Below are 22,172 nucleotides of genomic sequence, written 5' to 3'. Positions count from 1 at the left end.
AGATTTATATGATATCTTACAGTTTCATTACCATATGACAGACTTCCTAAAGTTCTATAGCAGACTTGCGCAACATGAGGTCTATGGGTTGCATACAACCAGCCAAAGGATTTCTTTAAGCCCATTGAAAACCAGTAGATGCCAGTTCCCTTTATCCTATATTTAATTTTGTTCACGTGGAGAGGGGCAGAATGGGAGAATATTATGTAGAGCAGGGTTCCCCAACTCCAGTCCTCAAGGCCCACCAACAGATCAAGTTTTCAGGATTTCCCAGAAGGAAGATGATGACGCCAGAGTACCAAAAAAGACCCACCATCAGGCCTGCACCGAAGCATAAGAATCTCATTAACACAAAACTGCAAATAATGATTAAACAACAACCACAAGACGGATTTCTTCAACCCAAGTATCATTTTAATCAGTGTAAGTTTCAACCTGACAATTCCTGCAGTTTACTAGGCAAAATCCTGATGACAGTGTCACAGGTTACCACAACAGAGAGGAGTGAGAAGACCGCTCTGTGCTGAAAAGAAGCACTTCTCCTTTTTATGGTGTTTATTTCTTTTGCCAGAACAGAGGTTAATCGGCCCTTGTATGAAAAATATGTATGCACCACTGTTCTATATCTTACTGATGCCATCACCCTCACACCCTTTGTAAACATTTAGCCAGCCCCAAATGTTAAAATCTATTTTTTCTGTTCACAAATGGCAGTATGTACAGTTTACTTAATACTGTAAATTATTCAATTAATTCATATAGATACAGTTAGTAATGATGGTAACACTCAGAAAATGAAGTTCAAATGTAGGATAGCAGGTAACGTGGGATGCATTGACGAGCAGGAGGCAGAGCAAGCGTTAAAGGGTTTATTACAGGGGATACTCCACGCAGGGATAGAAAGGGTTATGAGGGGACTAAATCTGAGCATTATATCAGGGTAATAACAATTGTTCATGAAACAGGTAAACTTATCAGTCTGATGGTTTCCGGGCTGTGAAGACTTGAAATCCAACGGTGGCGCTGCAAGTGACGCGTGAAGTCTCTGGTGTGATCCTGAAGAAAGTTGAAGCAATGATAAAGTAAGAGTTATGAGAGGAGTAAAACTGAATATTGTATAAGGGTAAGAATGAATGTTTATGAAACAGGTAAACTTATCAGTCTCATAGTTTCTGGGCAGAGGAAGCTTGAAATCCCACCGTGGCGCCACAAGTGATGCGTGAAGTCTCTGCCCTGATCCTGAAGAAAGTTGAGGCACTGTCTTCTGACAGAAGCGGCATATCCTGTCTCTGCTAGGCGAGGTCCTGCCTTACCGGAGCGACGTACATGGTGTGGAGTAGTCTGTGGCACCTCCGGAGTGTGAGTCAGTTCAGTGGCGGAGGCAGGGGTTAAGCGACGTGGCTCTGTATGATTCACCTGATCAGACTTAGGCCACGCACCAGCGGCACGGTGCGGGACGGATTCTTGGTGACAGGAGTGAGCGGGCATATGGGTAAAAGTTGCTTACAGTCAGTGTGCACACGGGCTGGGGACCTGCAGTGCGAGCCTGAATTATTGCTTAGCTCCACAGAGAGGGAATCAACCTTCTCCTGCTGCATGCTCTGTCTTCCCGCCAAGTATCCCCCTTTCCCGCACACCATCTCTTTTAGCTCTGTCATTCCCCTACAGGTTTGTCCGAGTCAGAAAACTTTCCCTCTGGCAACAATGGTCACAGCCCCAATAGTTCTGGAACCAATGTGAGAGAGGTACCACCGGCCCGGTTCATCTTCCTACACAACAACCTATGCTATACTGTCCACCAGGGTAATAGGATGTAAGTCTACAGAGGTATGAGCAACAAATATAGGACAAAGAGTTAGTGTGTCCTGTGCTACTCCTTCACTGTTAGGTACAGTCATATGTTAAAGTTTGGGCACCCCTATTAATGTTAACCTTTTTTCTTTATAACAATTTTGTTTTTTGCAACAGTTATTTCAGTTTCATATATCTAATAACTGATGGACTCAGTTATATTTCTGGATTCAAATGAGGTTTATTGTACTAACAGAAAATGTGCAATCTGCATTTAAACAAAATTTGACCGGTGCAAAAGTATGGGCACATCAACATAAAAGTGACATTAATATTTCGTAGATCCTCCTTTTGCAAAAATAACAGCCTCTAGTCGCTTCCTGTAGCTATTAATGAGTTCCTGGATGAAGGTATTTGTGACCATTCCTGTTTACAAAACAATTCCAGTTCAGTTTAGTGTGATGGTCGCCGAGCATGGACAGCCCGCTTCAAATCATCCCACAGGTAATCAATGATATTCAGGTCTGGGGACTAGGATGGCCATTCCAGAACATTGTAATTGTTCCTCTGTATGAATGCCTGAGTAGATTTGTAGCGGTGTTTTGGATCATTGTCTTGCTGAAATATCCATCCCCTGCATAACTTCAACTTCGTCAATGATTCTTGCACATTATTGTCAAGAATCTGCTGATACTGAGTTGAATACATGTGACCCTCAACTTTAACAAGATTCCCGGTGCCGGCATTGGCCACACAGCCCCAAAGCATGATGGAACCTCCACCAAATTTTACTGTGGGTAGCAAGTGTTTTTCTTGGAATGCTGTGTTTTTTAGCCTCCATGCATAACGCCTTTTTGTACGACCAAACAACTCAATCTTTGTTTCATCAGTCCACAGGACCTTCTTCCAAAATGTAACTGGCTTGTCCAAATGTGCTTTTGCATACCTCAGGCGACTCTGTTTGTGGCGTGCTTGCAGAAACGGCTTCTTTCGGGGCACCATAATTTGTTGTGGCATAGTAGCAGAACCATACTGAGTGTATAGGAGGTTGTGAGGGCATAATTCAGTGAATAAGGGGTCATAATATGGTGGGTGGACTTTTTTAGACATCATTCTGTGTACTGGGCTCATATTGTCCACTGTGGGGACATTATACTGTGTTGAGACATTGTGGGGGCATCATGCTGTGCATGCTGGATAATGTGGGCGATTCACAGCCTGTGGAGGAAAGTACTGTGGAAGCTTAGTACTGTGTGGAGGGTGGTGGGAACATAATATTATGTGGTGGGAGTACACTGCGGTGGTATCATTCTGTGAGTGGATGTATACTGTGGGGGTGTAAGATTCTAGCAGGAACGCAGGATGCAGTGACAAGCAGGAGGCAGAGCAAGAGTTAATGGATATTTTATAAAGAGTTGTTTTAACAGTAAATACTCCATGCAGGGAGAGAGGTAATATAGATGAACATGGGGGTACACCACAATAGAGCAATAGTATGAGTTTAAATAAATGGTTAATTTATCAGTCTGTGATTCCCCGACGGCGGAGGCTGGAAAATTCCACGATGATGTCGTAGGTGACGCATGAAGTTCCCGAACCGGTCTCGCAGAAAGGTGAAGCACTGTCTCTTAATGGAAGCGACATATCCTGGCCTTCTCACGTGTAGTCTTGTGGTTCTGGAACAAGGCACCGCTCGAGTGGTCATCTGCGGCATCGCAGTTGATGAACTAAGTGCCGGAGTATAGGCCACAATCACACTACCTGCTTCAGCGTGCACTGCTTGGTGAGTACTGTGTCATGGGCCCGAAGCAGTCAGTGGTAAGGAATGGTTTGTCTTAGTCACATCAGAGACGACAGGAGTAGTGGTCTCTGGAGGTACACAGTCTGTATGCTTAGGGGAACGGAGAGCGCAAAGCGGGCCTGCTGGTTGGCGTCAGTCTGCTGAGAGGGAGTCAATCTTCTGTGGCAAACGCTGTCTTCCCACCAAAAGCCCTGTTCTGGCATGAACTGTCCCTTTTATGTCAGACCCGCCCCCTGCAGTCAGGTGCAAAGATCTCTTATAGTCAGAAAGTCCTTCCCCCGGCAACAATAGTGACAGTCCCGACAGTTCTGGCCCTCATAAGAGAGGGACACCACCAGCCCAGTCCATCTCCCTATAGGGGCATCATACTGTGTGTGATAGGTGTGGGGGCATTATTCTGTGCATGAGTACCTGTGGAGTCATCATACTGTGTGTAGTAGAATGTATTGTAGTGGCATCATACTGTGTAAAGGGGTAGTGTCGGACTGGCACACCTTGGGCCCACCAGAGTAAATCATTCTTGGGGCTCACTATGTAGCTACATAGAAATAAATACAAGACCACCAATTGTGTGGTAAAACACGCTAATATCAGGGTATAATATAAGGTAGTACAGGTCTTAATTATGTAGCAAGGGTTGGGGTAGCCCCCTCATAGAATATAATGTAGCCCCCTCATAGAATACAATGTAGTCTACCTCATAGAATAATGTAACTCCCCTCATAGAATATAATGCAGCCCCCTCTCATAGAATATAACGCAGCCCCCCTGTCATAGAATATAATGCAGCCCACCTCATAGAATATAATGCAGCAACCGACAAAATATAATGCAACTCCCTCAAAAGGTATAATGTAGTCCCACCATAGAATATAATGCAGCCCCCCTCATATAGTATAATGCAGCCCCACCACAGAATATAATGCAGCCCCACCATAGAGTATACTGTAGCCCCCTCATAGGGCATAATTTTTTCCCCCTCATATAGTATGATGTAGCCCCTCAGAATATAATGTAGTCTCCTGAGAGAATAATGCAGCCCCCCACAGAGAATACTGTAGCCCCCAGAATATAATGTAGTCCTCTGAGAGAAAAATGCTGTCCCCCAACAGAATATAATGTAGCCTCCTCATAAAGTATAATGCAGCCCCCCTCATAGGGTATAATGCAACTCCTCTCCACCTCCATCATTGTTCTCCCCCTCCACCCCATCATTGTCCTCATCACCACTTCCATCATTGCTTTCTCCCCCACCACCCCTATCATTCTCCCCCAGCACCCCCATCATTGCCCATTCCACCACCTCAATCATTGCCTCCTCCCCCACCACCATCATTGTCCTTTACACCACAACCATCATTGCTTTCTCCTCCACCACCCCCATCATTGCCCATTTCATCACCTCCATCATTAACTCCCCCCATCAGTGTCCATTTCACCACCTCCATTTTTGCCTCCCCCAACACCATCATTGCCCATTTTATCACCTCCATCATTGCCTCTCCCCCACCCCAGCATTGTCCATTTCATTACCTCCATCATTGCCTCTCCTCCCCACCATCACTTTCCTTCGACACCACCCTATCATTGCCAAAATACAGCACTGCACCTCTCTTACACTCACACACAAAGCACCACACCACATACACACACTCACAGACACACAGCACCACTCACCTCTCGGCAAGTTCCCCGCAGCACATCCCGGCGACCTCTTCCTCATCGGCAGCTTTCTGTCTGAAACAGCGTGCTGGATGATGATGTCATCCAGCTGGGCTGTCTCAGGCAGGAAGCCGGCATGTGCTGCAGGGAACTTGCAGAGAGGTGATTGTGCTGTGTTTCTGTCTGCGTGCGTGTGTGTGATGCGGTGGTGGGACTTTACATGCGGGCAATGCTAGCTGCAGCCTGCGGCTAATGCTGCCCGCTATTAAAGAGAAATCGTATTCCCTCCTCTCCATGCCCATGGGGGCATGGGGAAACGTAAATATTCATTTCTCCTTAGCAGCAGGGACAGGCGTGGCTTCCTGTCACCCACTGCTGCTCCACTGGCACAGGGTGGGCCCCCTTGACTCATGAGCCCCATAGCCACTGGCTGGGGCCCCTGGAGCAGTGGGGGCCCTAGGCAGCTGCTGGCCAGTATGCAAGCAGGTGTCAGTGCCTGGGCCCACCGAAGAATCCTCCGGTTCTCCGGTGGGCCAGTCCAACCCTGTGTAGGGGAATGATCTATGGGGGTATCATACTGTGTATGGGGTGCATTATACTGTGTGCTGAGACATTATATTGAGTGGGGTGCTGTATGGACATCATACTGAGTGTGGGGGAAACTATGGTGGGCAGAATCATACTGTGTGTGTGGGCGGTCTGTGGTAGCATTACACTGTGCATGGGATCCACTGTTTAGGCCATGAAAACTGTACCATTCTAAGTGGGTAAACTATGTGCTATACAGTATTTCTTTATGGGCACACATCAAAGATTAGATGTGATTAGAGAATTGGCTTACACATGCTATAGTATGTGTCCTTCTTTCTTGTCTTTAAAGATTGGGAGGTGTGCACATCGGGGTGATTTCATTACCTTCTCACATACTTCTCCACTCCAGCCCCAGTGCCTCTCTCTAAGTCCGATCTTGCTGCCTCAGACTAGCATCATATCAGAGATTATCAAACCAATTCAACCTGGCTGATATTGTACAAAATGACCCCACTTCCAGCTTACATTTAATTGCGCTCCATGCTCTGTTTTGGTGTCCATAACACATCACCATTCACCACCTCATGATTTCTGAGACAGACATTTTCCCATTACCAGGTGTTAAAAGGTAATACCCATAGGTAATAACTTGCTGATCTTGGGGGAATGTCTGACCCTAAATGTTATTGATAGGTCTAAACATGGGAATTCCAATTTTTAAACAACCTCATCCAAGTTTTACCAGTGCCCATTCTATAGACAACACACAGATCATATCATGGCCAGTTCTAAAAAAAATACACAGAAATGGCTACCAAGTGAAATATTGCATTTTTATACCACACTGCTCTATATGACAAATGAAAATGTACTTGAAATATTAAGTACAAAATTTAACAAAGGGTTGTGATCCAAATGGGAAGATTTAAATCTTTTTCTTTAATAAACACCTCTACCATCAGATGTCTATGAAATTACAACCCTACAACTTGTGAATAGAGGGTGACAAAGTAAAATTAAACAGAGAGCCTTTCCAAACCAAAGGGGTCCTCCAGCTTACAGAAAAGCACACTCTCATATAAATGAATGGTCAAAACATCCAAATATCATGTAGTTTTAGAAAATCAAACTTTAGACCACCATAGAACCAAAAGGAGTCTTGGAGATGTGACTCTAACACAGACTATACAATTGAGGTATATTACATCTGTGTAAAACTTTCAAGCAATTCTCAGAATAATTAAAGATTGCTTCCATTATATTTTTTTTTTCCTAAAGTATCTTTTTACTTTAAAATTCTAGATGCACCTAAAAAAACTTTAAGATTCAAGGTGCAGGTGAGACTGATCATACCAGAGAAGAGATTGATAGTTACTGATAGCTTTTATCTGTGATTGGCATAACTCATTTCAATATTCTGCAAAGCTTCACCAGGTCAATCACAAGGAAACCAATTGTATTCTCTTCATATTGATTGTAATTATGCTTGATGCCAATCATTCTTTGCCATGAGCATCTTTGTGAACTAATGTGGTGCAAGAACAAAGACAATTTAAGGAAATGGAAAATTTCAATGATCATAAAATGAGGTAAGCTAGTAAGAAAGATACAGCAATAAAAGCCCAAGTAAGGAGATAAATTGGCACTACCCATCCATAAAACGTGATTTGTTTATTTATTATCCATTAAAAAAATAGGCCTCAAATGAGTCCACAGGATGTATGTTGACGATAGACGTTTTGAGTGCTGATCTGACATGACTGACATACTTCCTGATAAGCAATCAAAGTTACATATGTGGTACTCGCAGGTGCGCAGGATGCAGTGATGAGTCAGAGACGGAGCAAGCTCAAATTCAACCTTTATATATGGATTATATGGATAAACGATAAAGCTGACAATAGTATTCCACTCAGGGAAGCTAGACATTACTACACCAATAACATGATATTAGACAATTCGGCAAGTGCCGGCAACTGTATGGCCGTGATATGGCCCACTTCGAGTCCTGGGACTATAATCAATGATCAACGAAGTGTCACTTATCCTTCTCTGATGTCCTACAGAGTTTTTGTCTGGGAGAAGTCTGTTTGGTGTCTCAGCCGCTGGGCCCAGCTGACGAGGAGTTGTCGCAGGCTTCGGGCATTCCTACGCCCAGGTGCAGAAGGGGCACAGTAGGCCCTGGGAGAGTTCCCCACTGCCGGGGCTGGCCCTCTAGAAGGCGAGGTAGTGGCAGCCGTGGATCTCAACGTACAGGTCCCAGCCACGGTCTGAAATGGGATAGCGGCGGCCGAGGTGTCAGCGTACAGGCCGCAGCCGCGGTATGGAGCGGGGCAGAGGTGGCCACGGGTGTCAGCGTATAGGCCACAGCCGAGTTTTGGAGCGGGGCAGAGGCAGTCACGGGTGTCAGCATACAGGCCACAGCCAAGTTTTGGAGCCGGGCAGAGGCAGCCGCGGGTCTCAGTGTATAGGCCGCAGCCACAATATGGAGCAGGGCAGTGGTGGCCACGGGTGTTAGCGTACAGGCCGCAGCTGCGGTATGGAGCGGGGCAGAGATGACTGCAGGTGTCAGCATACAGGCCGCAGCCACAGTATGGAGCAGGGCAGAGGCGGTCGCGGGTCACGCTGTGTCTCTTCCTCGCGTCTCTTGGTACCATCCTTTCCCTGGGTTAGGCAAACCCCCGTCCTGTCTCTCTGGAAGGCGTTGGCTCCCTCTTGCTCTCCAGCTCCACCTAGACTCCTCCTTCCTGCCTCTCGTCTCTCTCCCCATCAAGTGCGGCTTACTGGTCTCCTGTGCTCCTTTTATAGTTGCCCTGCCCACACATTTTCTAGAAGAGTCTCCGTCCTGGCCTGAAACTACTTCCCCCGGGAACTTACCCTCTGGGAACCTAGGTGACAGCCCCCTTAGTTACGGCCTGGTTATACAGCAGGCCACACCCGATTTGTACTGAATACAAAAATGCTGAAGAAAAACCAAAAAACAGAACTGGAGTAGACTTGAATGACCTGCATGATGTAAAAGCATGTTCACAATGGCCATAAAAGCAAGCAAAACCAAAGGAAAAAACAATGTGTGTATATACCCTAATGAAAATAAATAAGTAAAAAAGCAAGTGCAAATGCATAACATAGGGTACTTGGTAAACACTATTTTGATCACTATTTGCATGTCATTCATGTCTACTCCAGTTCAGTTCTTTTGGTTCTTCGGTTATACAGCAGGCCCTTATCCCGGGGCTCTCTCTCCTACACTTACATCATGATGTCCAACAAATAATACACAATACGATTAAAAAGCATAGGAAAAAAAATAAATGAATAATTGCAATGGTAAATCACAGAAAGACTGTCAGATCATTTTTTGTCATTGAATGAAACCTAGTGACTAGAGATGAGTGAGGATTAAAATGCTCAGATGCTTGTTACTCAAACCAAGCAAATTCCCAATGCTTGAATACTCGTTTAGAGTAATGAGTATAATAGGAGTCAATGGAAAATCCAAGCATTATTACAGCAGACCCTACAGAGAGGGCTTGGGGGCAGTGAAAATGTGGAAATGGATGGAAAAAGTGCTGAGTGGAAGAACAGGATGGTGAACACCATTGGAAGCATCTCTGACTCCCAGATTGCTGCTGAGCACAATGGTGTCACACTTTTACTCCACTTTAAGGATTGGCAAAAAAGCATTCAAATCGACAAGAAATTGGAGTTTACATGAAAAAAAAAAATGTTAAGAAACATTCTTTCCTGCATAATATCTTTTATATAAGGCAAAATTTAAAAATGATTTATAAAAATTATAAAATTATAATAAACAGAAGCTATTTGAAAAGTCTGGGTTTATGAAAAGTCCAAGAGTATTATACTGCGTATTTACACAATGAAGTACAAATGCACGCCAAAATTTTGAAATCCATAACAAAAGTAAATTAAAAAAGTATAAAGTGCAGTGCAAGATAAAGTAAGTAAATCAAATATAATATAAAGTGCAGTGCACATACTAATGAAATTGCCATAGTAATCAAAGTAGATCACAATAGATCAGAAAATAACCTCAAGTGAGAAACATATGGTTAATAGATACAGACATATTATGATAAATCCAATAACACATAATACTGTATGGATGTGCAATATAATAATGATCAATTTATGAACTATTTTTTGAGGATTATATGCCACCAAAATAAACCGAAGATGTAATACTGTGTCAATGAGCGATATGGTACCAATACATTTTTTAACAACTTTTTTGAAGGTTAGATACCACGTAAATGTACCAAAGAACATGTCATACTCTATTGATGAGCAAAATAATACTGAAAAAATTTTGAACAATTGTTTGCAGGGTTAGATACTACCAAAATGTACCCAGGAAGATGCAATATTCTATGAAAGAGCAATATAATACTGATACATTTTAAACAATTTTTGGGAGGGTTAGATACCACCAAAATGTATCCCAGAAAACGTAATACTCTATGGATGAGTAATTGAATCCAAATAATTTTTTGAACATTTTTTTGGAGGGTTAGGTATCACAGAAATTTACCCCAGACCATGGAACAGTGTATGGTTGAGAAAAGTAAGCCAGCAAAATTTTTTAACACTTTTCTAGAATGTTATGTATCACAAAAATCTACCCCAGACCACAGAATACTGTATAGTTGTGGAGTTTTACATACTACGTTTATGTACCAATAACTGTAGTCAACTATATAGATGACTAATTGAATCCAGAAATAAAATTGGAAGGTAAATATTTTGAAAGTGTAGTTTATATAATAATAATAATAATCTTTATTTTTATATAGCGCTAACATATTCTGCAGCACTTTACAGTTTGCACACATTATCATCACTGTCCCTGATTGGGTTCACAATCTAAATTCCCTATCAGTATGTCTGTAACAACCTTGCTGGCGTCACTGCATGGCCTCCCATCCCCCGCACACCAACTTACTTTCTGCTTCAAGCCATGCTGTGAAATCTGTCTGTTGCCAGCCCTGAGCTCCATGTGCTATGCCTCTTGTTCTCCTGCTTGCTCTCCATGTTTCCTGACTGTGTGTATAGGGGGGCGGCGCCTGAACTCTCTGGTTCTTATGCAGTCTGGGTGCACCTGGGTAATCTGTCCCTGACCAATCACCTGGAGCCCTTGACTATTTAGTTTCACCACTCCCACTGAAACATTGCCTGTGCAATGTCTAAACTCAGTTAGCTCCTTGCTGCTGAACTAGCCAAGCCCTGTTCTGTGTATCTCCTTCTCTGTAGGAATACTCTGTCTCACTTTGTACCTTGTCCGCCTGCCAGGAGGCAGAATATCCTGGTCCTTGAGTCTTGTTGCCTGTACCTTGTCCGTGCTCTGTCTCAGAATATCCTGGTCATTGTGTCTTTGCCCCTGTGTCTCTGTCTGAACTCAGTCTTACCTCTGTCTGTCAGTCTCCTTGTTTGTGGTTCCTTCTCTGCCGTGTCTTTCCTTGTGTCCTCCCTGTGTGTGCATCTGCACCCTCACAGCTTTATCTGTGTTCCGCACTCCTGCGGCTCTGCCTGCTCCGCACTCCTGCGGCTCTGCCTGTTCCGCACTCCTGCGGCTCTGCCTGTTCCGCACTCCTGCGGCTCTGCCTGTTCCGCACTCCTGTGGCTCTGCCTGCTCCGCACTCCTGCGGATCTGCCTGCTCCGCACTCCTGCGGATCTGCCTGCTCCGCACTCCTGCAGATCTGCCTACCTACATCTCCTGTGTGAACAGGTCCAAACCTGTTCTCTCATATACCACACCTTCCTGCCTATATCCATACCTGCATCTCCTGTGTGAACAGGTCCAAACCTGTTCTCTCATATACCATTCCTTCCTGCCTATATTCATACCTGCATCTCCTGTGTGAACAGGTCCAAACCTGTTCTCTCATATACCACACCTTCCTGCCTATATCCATACCTGCATCTCCTGTGTGAACAGGTCCAAACCTGTTCTCTCATATACCACTCCTGCTTGCCCTGTGTCTCCAAGCCGTGTCCGCTTGCCCAGTGTCTCCAAGCCGTGTCCAGTGTCTCCAAGCCGTGTCCGCTTGCCCAGGGTCTCCAAGCCGTGTCCACTTGCCCAGTGTCTCCAAGCCGTGTCCAGTGTCTCCAAGCCGTGCCCGCTTGCCCAGTGTCTCCAAGCCGTGCCCGCTTGCCCAGTGTCTCCAAGCTGTGTCTCCAAGCCGTGCCTGCCTGCCAGTGTACCAAGCCGTGCCTGCTTGCCCAGTGTCTCAGCCTGCTTGTCACTCGCACCTGTCCAGGTGTCCTGTTCCCGAGTGGGATCAGCAGCCACAGCCAGACACCACCCTGGAGTAGCACCTGGCAGCTACCTGCCGCACAAGCCTGACCTCACCATCAGAGGCTCCATTGAAGACCAAGGTAGCTGTCGCAGTCACGCCCCTTCCAGGGTAGTCTGGTCTGTGGCACAGTGGGGCCACAACCCCCGGCTCGCGCCATTCAGCCAGGGCGCGAGCGTGACAATTTGCACAGGCCATGGTCCCCACTGAGTCCCATGTCCTTCCGCTCGCAGAGCGTCATGAACTCTCTCCCTGCCAGTGTGAGCCACCGGAAGAGTTTGTTCGCCTTGTGTGGTTCCAATTGTGGAGACTTCTGAACCACTCATAGTCTCCAAGGCCATCTATGAGCAGCTCCTGGCCTACGAAGAGCACGACCCAGCAGATCCGCCTAGGTTCTATGGGGACCCCAAAGAGTGCCAAGGGTTCCTGAAAAAGTGCCTGCACTACATCCTGCAGAATGCAGTTTGTTTCCCCTCTGACCGGGTCAAGGTGGCATATATCATGTCCTACCTAGCTGGTGATGCCTTGATATGGATCTGTCCCCTTTGGGAAGCAAGGGATCCTGTCGTCTTGAGCCTGGGGGCCTTCCTGGTGGCCTTCCGTAAAGTGTTCGACATGCCTCGTCCAGCTGTTCTTGAAAAGTCTTCCCCTCCAAGCTTCCAGAGACAAGAGGAACCTGTGGGTGAATCGTCTCCACCACCTATGACAGTCCAGCCATCACCTGTTCCACAGTCTGCCGATGCGGCCTCCCGTGCAAGATCCAAGAGGTCTAAAAAGAAGAAGCGGGCCAAGTTGCAGCCGGAATCTGGCCTCTGTCCTGTGAAGCCTGTACTCCAGAACCCTGGGCCAGTAGAAGAGGCTGTCCCTGGCGAGAGTACTCCCTCTTCATTAAACTCTTTAGCTGTTTCTCTGCCTTCAGGGAGCTTTGGTGTATTTAAGTCGCCAGTCTTACAGAGTCAGTGTGTGGTCTCTGTCATACAGTTCCCGAAGCCGGCGTGGGCGTTGTCTCGAGGTGGCCGAGCCTTATTGGAGAACAGTCTAGTCCTGCAAGGACAACTACAGCTCCAGGTCGGAGCTTTGTATACGAAGAAGTTCGTCTTCCATTTGCTGTCTGGTATGCCCATGGGTCATTCTGAACCAGAGATCCTGATGCCCATTTATGTTTGGAGACCCAGCAAGGCACCACACTTGAAACAACCAAGTGACGAGAGGTGTCTGGTTCCCTTGTGTCGCATTCAGTCAGCAAAGTCGTCTTCTTCGCCTGGTTTGCTAGTCGCCGAGTCAAGGTGTGAGGATGCCTCTGAAGAGGGGGAGGCGGTCTCAGTCTCCTCACACGTCCCCAGCAACTATACCAGTGTCCTGCTCACAAGAGCACCCCTGCCTCTTGATTGTCTTCCCCAGGATAGAGGGCTGAAGATGGATCCTGAGTGTATGCCTTCAGCTCCCCTGTGACCCAGGGGTGAAGGTCCCATTATCTAACCAGGAAGATGTGGTCCAGTTTTTTCAGGGTAATAGGCTGAAGTGGCTCCCTGTATGTATGCCTCCAGCTTCCATTTGGCAGGTGGGTGAAGATGTTGGAGCAGTGACCTACCTATCTCCATTTCTCACCAACCGGGAGGAGGAGGTCCAATTTTTCTGGCACATCGGGTGGAAGTCGGACTCGGTGATGGTGTCTTCTGCTTCTAGCTGGCCGGCTGATGTAGTGGTCAAGTCTGAAGCTTCCAGGTCCCTGCCTTCTGCCAATCAGGAGGAAGAAGTCTTTGTACCCTCTGTGTTGGAAACTGACTCCCTTGGGCACCAAGAAACCGGGCAATCTGGGATCCCTGATGGCACACATACTCCACCCTACCTAAAGGATGTCATGTCAACCTGGTCTGTGTGTGGTCCCATACTCCTTCTTCAGGCCATTCTAGCAGGCTTAAAGAAGAGGGGCCATAAAGGGGGGGTACTGTAACAACCTTGCTGGCGTCACTGCATGGCCTCCCATCCCCCGCACACCAACTTACTTTCTGCTTCAAGCCATGCTGTGAAATCTGTCTGTTGCCAGCCCTGAGCTCCATGTGCTATGCCTCTTGTTCTCCTGCTTGCTCTCCATGTTTCCTGACTGTGTGTATAGGGGGACGGCACCTGAACTCTCTGGTTCTTATGCAGTTTGGGTGCACCTGGGTAATCTGTCCCTGACCAATCACCTGGAGCCCTTGACTATTTAGTTTCACCACTCCCACTGAAACATTGCCTGTGCAATGTCTAAACTCAGTTAGCTCCTTGCTGCTGAACTAGCCAGGCCCTGTTGTGTGTATCTCCTTCTCTGTTGGAATACTGTGAAGGGTTAATGCTAAAATCAGAGCTTAAGTTTCGCTTCTCCATTTCTGTGAAGGTTTCGTTTCGTCATTTTTGTTACTGCAAGATAAATTTTTATAATTGGCATGGCCTGTCATGAAACCAGACTGTTTCCATCAGGTGCAAGATAAGGGGCTCGGGGGGGGTTGTGTATTGCTCTGAATATGCCATTATACTACTTTCTATTTGGATTCGGACATATATGTAGTTTCTGGTTTTCTTGCAATATTATTGGCTTATAAAGTGAAATGATGCTATTGGTACTTGAGAACCTTGCATAATTAAGCAAAAGATTATAAAAGATGTGACTAAATTAAAGGGGCTTAGTGATCTGCCTCGATCCTCCCGTACAGAGACCCCGTCTCCGTGTGGTCATTTGAGTTGCTAGCAACACTGGAATAATTTGGAAATCACTGGCTCAACCGTGAAGGGTTAATTTAACTCTCTCCTTATCAGCTTGGCGCCCAACGTGGGGCCCCCGAACAGGGACGCCTCTGCCCCCGGAGGACAAGACAAAGGACTCTCGGAGCGGACACAGGTGTTGGAAAATTGGGACTGATCACCCCCCACAATCACGGTAAGTTGGCAGTTATACTGTTCAGACTGACCGTTGGTGTGGTTTTCCTGTGCTTGTTGCTGCAAAGAGGATCTGAGGTTTGTCCCCGTGGTGGGGTGATTCATGGGTGGAATCATATAGAGGTGTAGTCCCGTTGGGGGCCCAGTGCTCGAACCGTACCTCATAAGGGACGGACACCCCGGATTGACCAGTGATTGTGGCTCTCTTTATAGTCAAAATATCCTGAATTCCTGAATTCACTGTTAGTAATCAGGGTGGTCATGTGATCGAAGATGGGTAGGATACGTAACTCAGGTATATATAGATATATATATATAACCAGAGGTGTCCGGAGGGAGAGTCTGAGACGCCCTCCTCCTTTCACTGAGTACCACGAATTTTGGGCAATCCCAGAGGGGGATTATTGACCCGGTGGAACAAACTGAGACGGCTGCTCCAGTATTGTGCACAATTGAAGTAAGGGTATTTAGCTGTAAATGAGAGAATCTGTGGAAGGAAAAGAAGAATTTTGTGGCTTGGCACATGTATAATACAAAATAAAATTGTGGTACCGTGTTAGCCAGAAAAATAGATGTAATTATTCAAGGTGTGATACCTTTATTGGCTAACCAGAGAAATTATATTTGCAAGCAAGCTTTCAGGGCTCAGGCGGCCCCTTCATCAGGCTAGATTACAAGTGAATCACTGAGAAAAGATGTCAACATTTAAATAGGAATTACAACAGGACATGAGATGATGCTAGCTATAGACATGCCAAGGAAATCAAATTAAGGTTTTTGTTACACATGCAGATGAGGACCAAGTGTTCTATTAGAGATCTGAAGACCTTCTTGTGGAGGTGTGAACTGTGTCCATGTAATGAGTCATGAACCCAGGTGTCAAATTCAGTCCTATTGTTAGCAATTGGAACATATTTATAAATTTAAACTCTCAAATCTTCCTTTCTCTGTCACTATTAAAAAAAATGAAAAATGACCTTTCAATATTAGGACTTTTAGATCTGCCAAGCTGTGTCCAGGTCTAGAGAAGTGTATCCCTACAGGTGTGTCCAGCTCAGTCTTTATCGTATGTCTGTGCAGATTCATCCTTGTTTGTAGCTTTTGCTTAGTTTCCCCGATGTATGTCCCTGCATTGCACCTTGTACACTGTGTCATGTACACGACATTGAAGGATGGACATGAGAAAGAGTCCATGATCTTATAGTCCTGATTTGTGTTGGGTATGGGGACTTTATCTGTTGGTGATATGTGGGGGCAGGTCTTGCATTTCTTACTGTTACAGGGACTGTGCCTGTCTCTGAAGGTGATGTGAGGGTACTTCTGACAAGGATATTCCTTAGGTTGGGAGGCTGTTTGTAGGAGAGAAGTGGCAGTTCCGGGAATATTGCTTTCAGTCTGTGGTCTCTGTGGAATATGGGTTGGAGGTCTGCGATGTTTTTCTGAGTGATTATTATTATTATTATTTATTGTTATAGCGCCATTTATTCCATGGCGCTTTACATGTGAGGAGGGGTATACATAATAAAAACAAGTACAATAATGTTAACAATACAAGTCATAACTGGTACAGGAGGAGAGAGGACCCTGCCCGCGAAGGCTCACAATCTACAAGGGATGGGTGAGAATACAGTAGGCGAGGGTAGAGCTGGTCGTGCAGCGGTTTGGTCGGTCGGTGGTTACTGCAGGTTGTAGGCTTGTCGGAAGAGGTGGGTCTTCGGGCTCTTTTTGAAGGTTTCGATGGTAGGTGAGAGTGATTTGTTGTGGTAGAGAGTTCCAGAGTAGGGGTGATGCGCGAGAGAAATCTTGTATGCGATTGTGGGAAGAGGAGATAAGAGGGGAGTAGAGAAGGAGATCTTGTGAGGATCGGAGGTTGCGTGCAGGAAAGTACCGGGAGACGAGGTCACAGATGTATGGAGGAGACAGGTTGTGGATGGCTTTGTATGTCATGGTTAGGGTTTTGAACTGGAGTCTTTGGGTAATGGGGAGCCAGTGAAGGGATTGACAGAGGGGAGAAGCTGGGGAATAGCGGGGGGACAGGTGGATTAGTCGGGCAGCAGAGTTTAGAGTAGATTGGAGGGGTGCGAGAGTGTTTGAGGGGAGGCCACAGAGCAGGAGTTTGCAGTAGTCAAGGCAAGAGATGATGAGGGCATGGACTAGGGTTTTTGCAGATTCTTGGTTAAGGAATGAATGGATTCGCAAAATATTTTTGAGTTGAAGTCGGCAGGAAGTGGAAAGGGCTTGGATATGTGGTTTGAAGGAGAGATCAGCGTCAAGGATTACTCCGAGGCAGCGAGCTTGTGGGACTGGGGAGAGTGGGCAGCCATTTACTGTAATGGATAGGTTCGTTGGGGGGGTCACGTGAGATGGGGGAAAGATGATGAATTCTGTTTTGTCCATGTTAAGTTTCAGAAATCTAGCGGAGAAGAAGGATGTAATAGCAGTCAGACATTGAGGGATTCTGGTTAGTAGGGAGGTGATATCTGGTCCAGAGATGTAGATCTATGTGTCATCAGCATAGAGATGATACTGAAAGCCATGAGATTCTATGAGCTGTCCCAAGCCGAAGGTATAGATGGAGAAGAGCAGGGGTCCAAGGACTGAACCTTGCGGGACTCCGACGGATAGGGGGCGAGGTGAGGAGAGAGAGCAGAGGTCTCTGAGGTGAGGAGGTGGTGTGTGAGTGGGAGACGCTGAATGTCCGGTCTGTTAGGTATGATGAGATCCAGGATAGGGCCAAGTCTGTGATGCCAAGAGATGAGAGGGTCTGTAGTAATAGGGAATGGTCCACTGTGTCAAAGGCAGCCGACAGGTCCAGGAGGAGGAGGACAGAGTAGTGTCGCTTGCTCTTGGCGGTTAAGAGGTCATTGGTGACCTAGTAAGGGCAGTTTCAGTGGAGTGGTGTGACCGGAAGCCAGATTGTAAGCGGTCGAAGAAGGAGCAAGAAGAGAGATGGGAGGACAGTTCAAGGTAGACGTGTTGTTCCAGTAGCTTGGAGGCATAGGGGAGAAGTGATATAGGGCGATAGCTGGATACAGAGGATGGGTCAAGAGAGGGCTTTTTGAGGATAGGCGTGATAGTAGTTGTAGTTTTCTATCCTCATTGTCTAAACAGATCTGAATGTACCTTAGAGCTTGACTGTAGGTTCTAGAAAATGGATTTGGGATTTTGAAGAGTTGAGGGTGAGTTTGATGTTTGGGTGGAACTTGTTGCACATGAATTGTGTGACGAAGGTGTTAGGAAGAACAGAGGAAGTGAATTCTGATTGTTTTTATTGCTATGTGGAAAAAGGAAAATTGTCTAACACTGTGAAAAAGACAGAAAGTGTTGTGGTACAGGAGAGAATTGAGAATGTGATTAACGGAGATGACACTGAGATCGAGGTTAATGTGTCAGGGAAATAGTTAAAAGTGATGATTTGAAAAAAAAAAAGAAAAAAAAAGCAAGCTAACAGCTGCAGCTGCTTCAGTACCCCCTCCCATCTTAGCCCACACCATATCCCCCTTCGCCCCCACCGCAGCTGCGAGTGCACAGCCAATCTCTTATCACTGGAGCACACAGCAAACTCTGCCCCCCCCCTCAGACTTCAGCTACTGGGAATCCTGCTCCTCAGCCCCTCCCTGCTAATTCTGGCGATGCGCCAGACTCGAGCACTATCAGAGATTGTCATTCCCCTGCTGTTTTGATCGGAGTAGATGGTAGACCCAATTAATATACTTTTATAAACCCTATTTCTGTGGGACCCTTCCCCGAAGTTACTGCCCAGTTTGTAATCTCTCCCACATGCCCTGTAAATTTACTAGGGAGAGATTTATTATCGCAGTTCCGCTCCTGAATACAATTCCAAGATGATGGTCAGATGGTTTTTTATTTTTTTTTTTTGTTATAGAATCCCTATGTAGATGAAGACAGTGAGGAAATCTGTATTTTGCATGCCCTTCCTACAGTTATGATGGCCCTGATAGGCCCAGATCCACCCCCAATATTGCCTGAGGATCAATGACTCACCCCATACCTCTCAGAGATACTATCTAAACTCCTGTCAAAAGGGCCAAATGATATAGGGAAAATGCCTGTAGAACCAGTAAAAGTGTTTCTCAAACCTGGTGCCTAATCCTCATACTTTTTTGTCCCAAATACCCCAGGATGCTGCTTGGTTTACAGTTATTGATCTTACCAATGCCTTCTTTAGCATTCCGTTACACCCAGACTGCCAGTTTCTATTTGTATTCACTTAACTGTCCATATTAACTGTCGTCCCTGCTATGTCACAAGGGGCCCAAAACAGTCCCAACCAGTTTGCAAAAAAATAAGAGCAGGTGTCTTTTGCCATTGCTGCCACTGTTAGCCTCCTTAAGTATCTGGCAGCACTGAACTGTCGGTTTCGGCCTCGAGACTTCAGTTCTGCCTTGGTCAAGTGATATTCTTGGGTCACTGTCTCCTTCAGGGTGCCAGACACCTCGCAGAAGAAAGAAAAATAGCTGTCAGCTCCCTTCCTTTCCCAAAAGATGAAACTGAACTCCAGCGTTTTCTTGGACTATGCACTTATTGTTGTCAGTGGATACCGGATGCATCCCGCATAATGCAACCCCTTTACAATGCCTTGAAAGACGGTATAATGAACTATAAGGAAAGATGGCAGTGATGAGGATTACCTCCAATATGATTGTTCCCAACTTTTGACTGAAGAAACAGCTACTCCACCAAATGTCAGTGAGAACCCACTCCCAAATCCTGATCTGGTGTTATACACGGATGGTTCAAGATATGCTGACGAGTTTGGTAGATTCCACACGGGATATGCTGTTACCACAGAGGACACTGTAGTGCACGCAGCTGCGCTCCCGCCCTCACAGTCAGCACAAGAAGCAGAACTCCAGGCTCTGTCTACTGCATGTACTTTGGCCAAGAACAAACGGGCTAATATATACACGGACTCACGGTATGCATTTGGTATTGCTCACGATTTTGGGGCTCTATGGGCCAATCGAGAGTTTATTACTACTGCCGGAACCCCAGTGAAAAATGCTGAAGCTGTTAAAACCCTCATGGACTCGATCAAATTACCTACTCAGGTGGCTATTATCAAAGTTAAGGCGCACGGTCCTAGGAACAGTCCACAGACTGTTGGCAACACATTTGCGGATATGCAAGCAAAAGCCGCCGCTCTCTTATCCGTTGAACCAACCATACCAACTATGGTGACCACACGCTCTCAGCGTAAACAGTTACAAGAAGCATTGACCCTACAAGAACCTGATGATCTACAACAGACTGAAGTTTTCTGTCGGACCCCGCTAGACCGCTTAATGACAACGCAGAGAATGTCTCCAAAGGAAGAGGTGAAGCAATGGAAGACTGATGGGGCACGAATGGATAATGGTCTCTGGAAAAAGGACCAACTTGTGTGTCTCCCTAAGCGGATGTACCCTGCTATTGCCATATGGGCACATGGACCTACACATCGAGGAAAGAATCAGGCCCTCGCACTGGTGCAAAAATTCTACTGGGTCCCGGTTCTCCATTTGGCCGGAAGCATTCCCTGTTACCAACATGACTGTAAAGACCACAGCGAAGAAACTGGTAATGGAAGTTATATGCAGATATGGGGTTCCAGAAGTTGTTGAAAGTGATCAAGGTCCGGCCTTTTCTTCTCATGTGTACCAAGAAGTTCTGACAATGCTTGCATCCACTGTAGCCCTCCATACTCCGTACCACCCACAATCCAGTGGGAAAGTTGAGAGGTTGAATGGCACACTGAGGGGACAATTGACCAAAATGATGCAGGAGACTACGGCTCCATGGCCGGAGCTCCTACCCATTGTACTATACCACATTCGTACTACCCCTATTGCAAAACATGGCCTGTCCCCATATGAGATATTGTTTGGTACTAGGCCCCCAGTTGCAAATTTCCAGCCTCAGCAGTTATCAGAAGAGACTGACCGTGTTGTTCAATATGTTATTCTGCTTAGTAAAAATCTTGCTCACACCTATGTTCTAGTTTTCTTTTCCTTTCCAGATTCAGCAGAAACCGATACCTGTTATAACCTGAAGCCTGGTGATTTGGTAGTCGTGAAAAGGCATGTCAGGAAGCACGGACTAGAACCCTTGTATGACGGTCCCTATCAAGTTCTCCTCATCACCCAACAAGCCAATAGCAAATGAAGGGGCATAATGTTTTGGTTTTCCGCATTTTTCATATTATTATTGGTAGAAGTTAAAAGTTAAAGTTAGAAGATATTCAATGACTCAGAGATTAATACGATAAAGACAATGATCGTAATAAGGACAGTTGGTTGTTCAGACACCTTCTCCTTTTTCAATTCAGCCAATTGATTTAGGGGAATTGGGGGCTGAATAGCTGGGATCTTACAAAGCTTGTTACACATTGCTGCCTGTATCCTTGTTGTATATGTGATACTAAAACTTGTTCTTTGGTGTATTTCTGTATGTATTAGGAAATTCTGCACTAAGACAGCTAATGATGATACCAAAGGTGTCGTTGCCTCTGCTCTTCTCTGTACCGATCTCAAAAGGCTACTTGATGAAGATGTTGAAGCCAAGCACATGGCTACCTACAAAAGATCTCCACCACCGTCATCAAAAATTGTTATTCGTGAACTGCAGTATACAGGGGGGACGGGTGCGCCGCGACAGCCATGACTGGTAACACGGCATCAGTCATGTGAAGACCAGTACCCCTCAAGCTGTTAGCTTGGGATAGCACCTCTGATGCTGCATATGTGTTAAAAAAATTTATCTAGGGGGGAATGTGCAGGGTTAATACTAAAATCAGAGCTTAAGTTTCGCTTCTCCATTTCTGTGAAGGTTTCGTTTCTTCATTTTTGTTACTGCAAGATAAATTTTTATAATTGGCATGGCCTGTCATGAAACCAGACTGTTTCCATCAGGTGCAAGATAAGGGGCTCGGGGGGGGAGTGTATTGCTCTGAATATGCCATTATACTACTTTCTATTTGGATACGGACATATATGTAGTTTCTGGTTTTCTTGCAATATTATTGGCTTATAAAGTGAAATGATGCTATTGGTACTTGAGAACCTTGCATAATTAAGCAAAAGATTATAAAAGATGTGACTAAATTAAAGGGGCTTAGTGATCTGCCTCGATCCTCCCGTACAGAGACCCCGTCTCC

Source organism: Dendrobates tinctorius, unplaced genomic scaffold (genome assembly GCF_039654945.1).
Source record: "Dendrobates tinctorius isolate UK_male_01 unplaced genomic scaffold, ASM3965494v1 ptg000046l, whole genome shotgun sequence".
Taxonomy (NCBI): domain Eukaryota; kingdom Metazoa; phylum Chordata; class Amphibia; order Anura; family Dendrobatidae; genus Dendrobates; species Dendrobates tinctorius.
Note: the sequence above shows the minus strand (reverse complement) of the source record.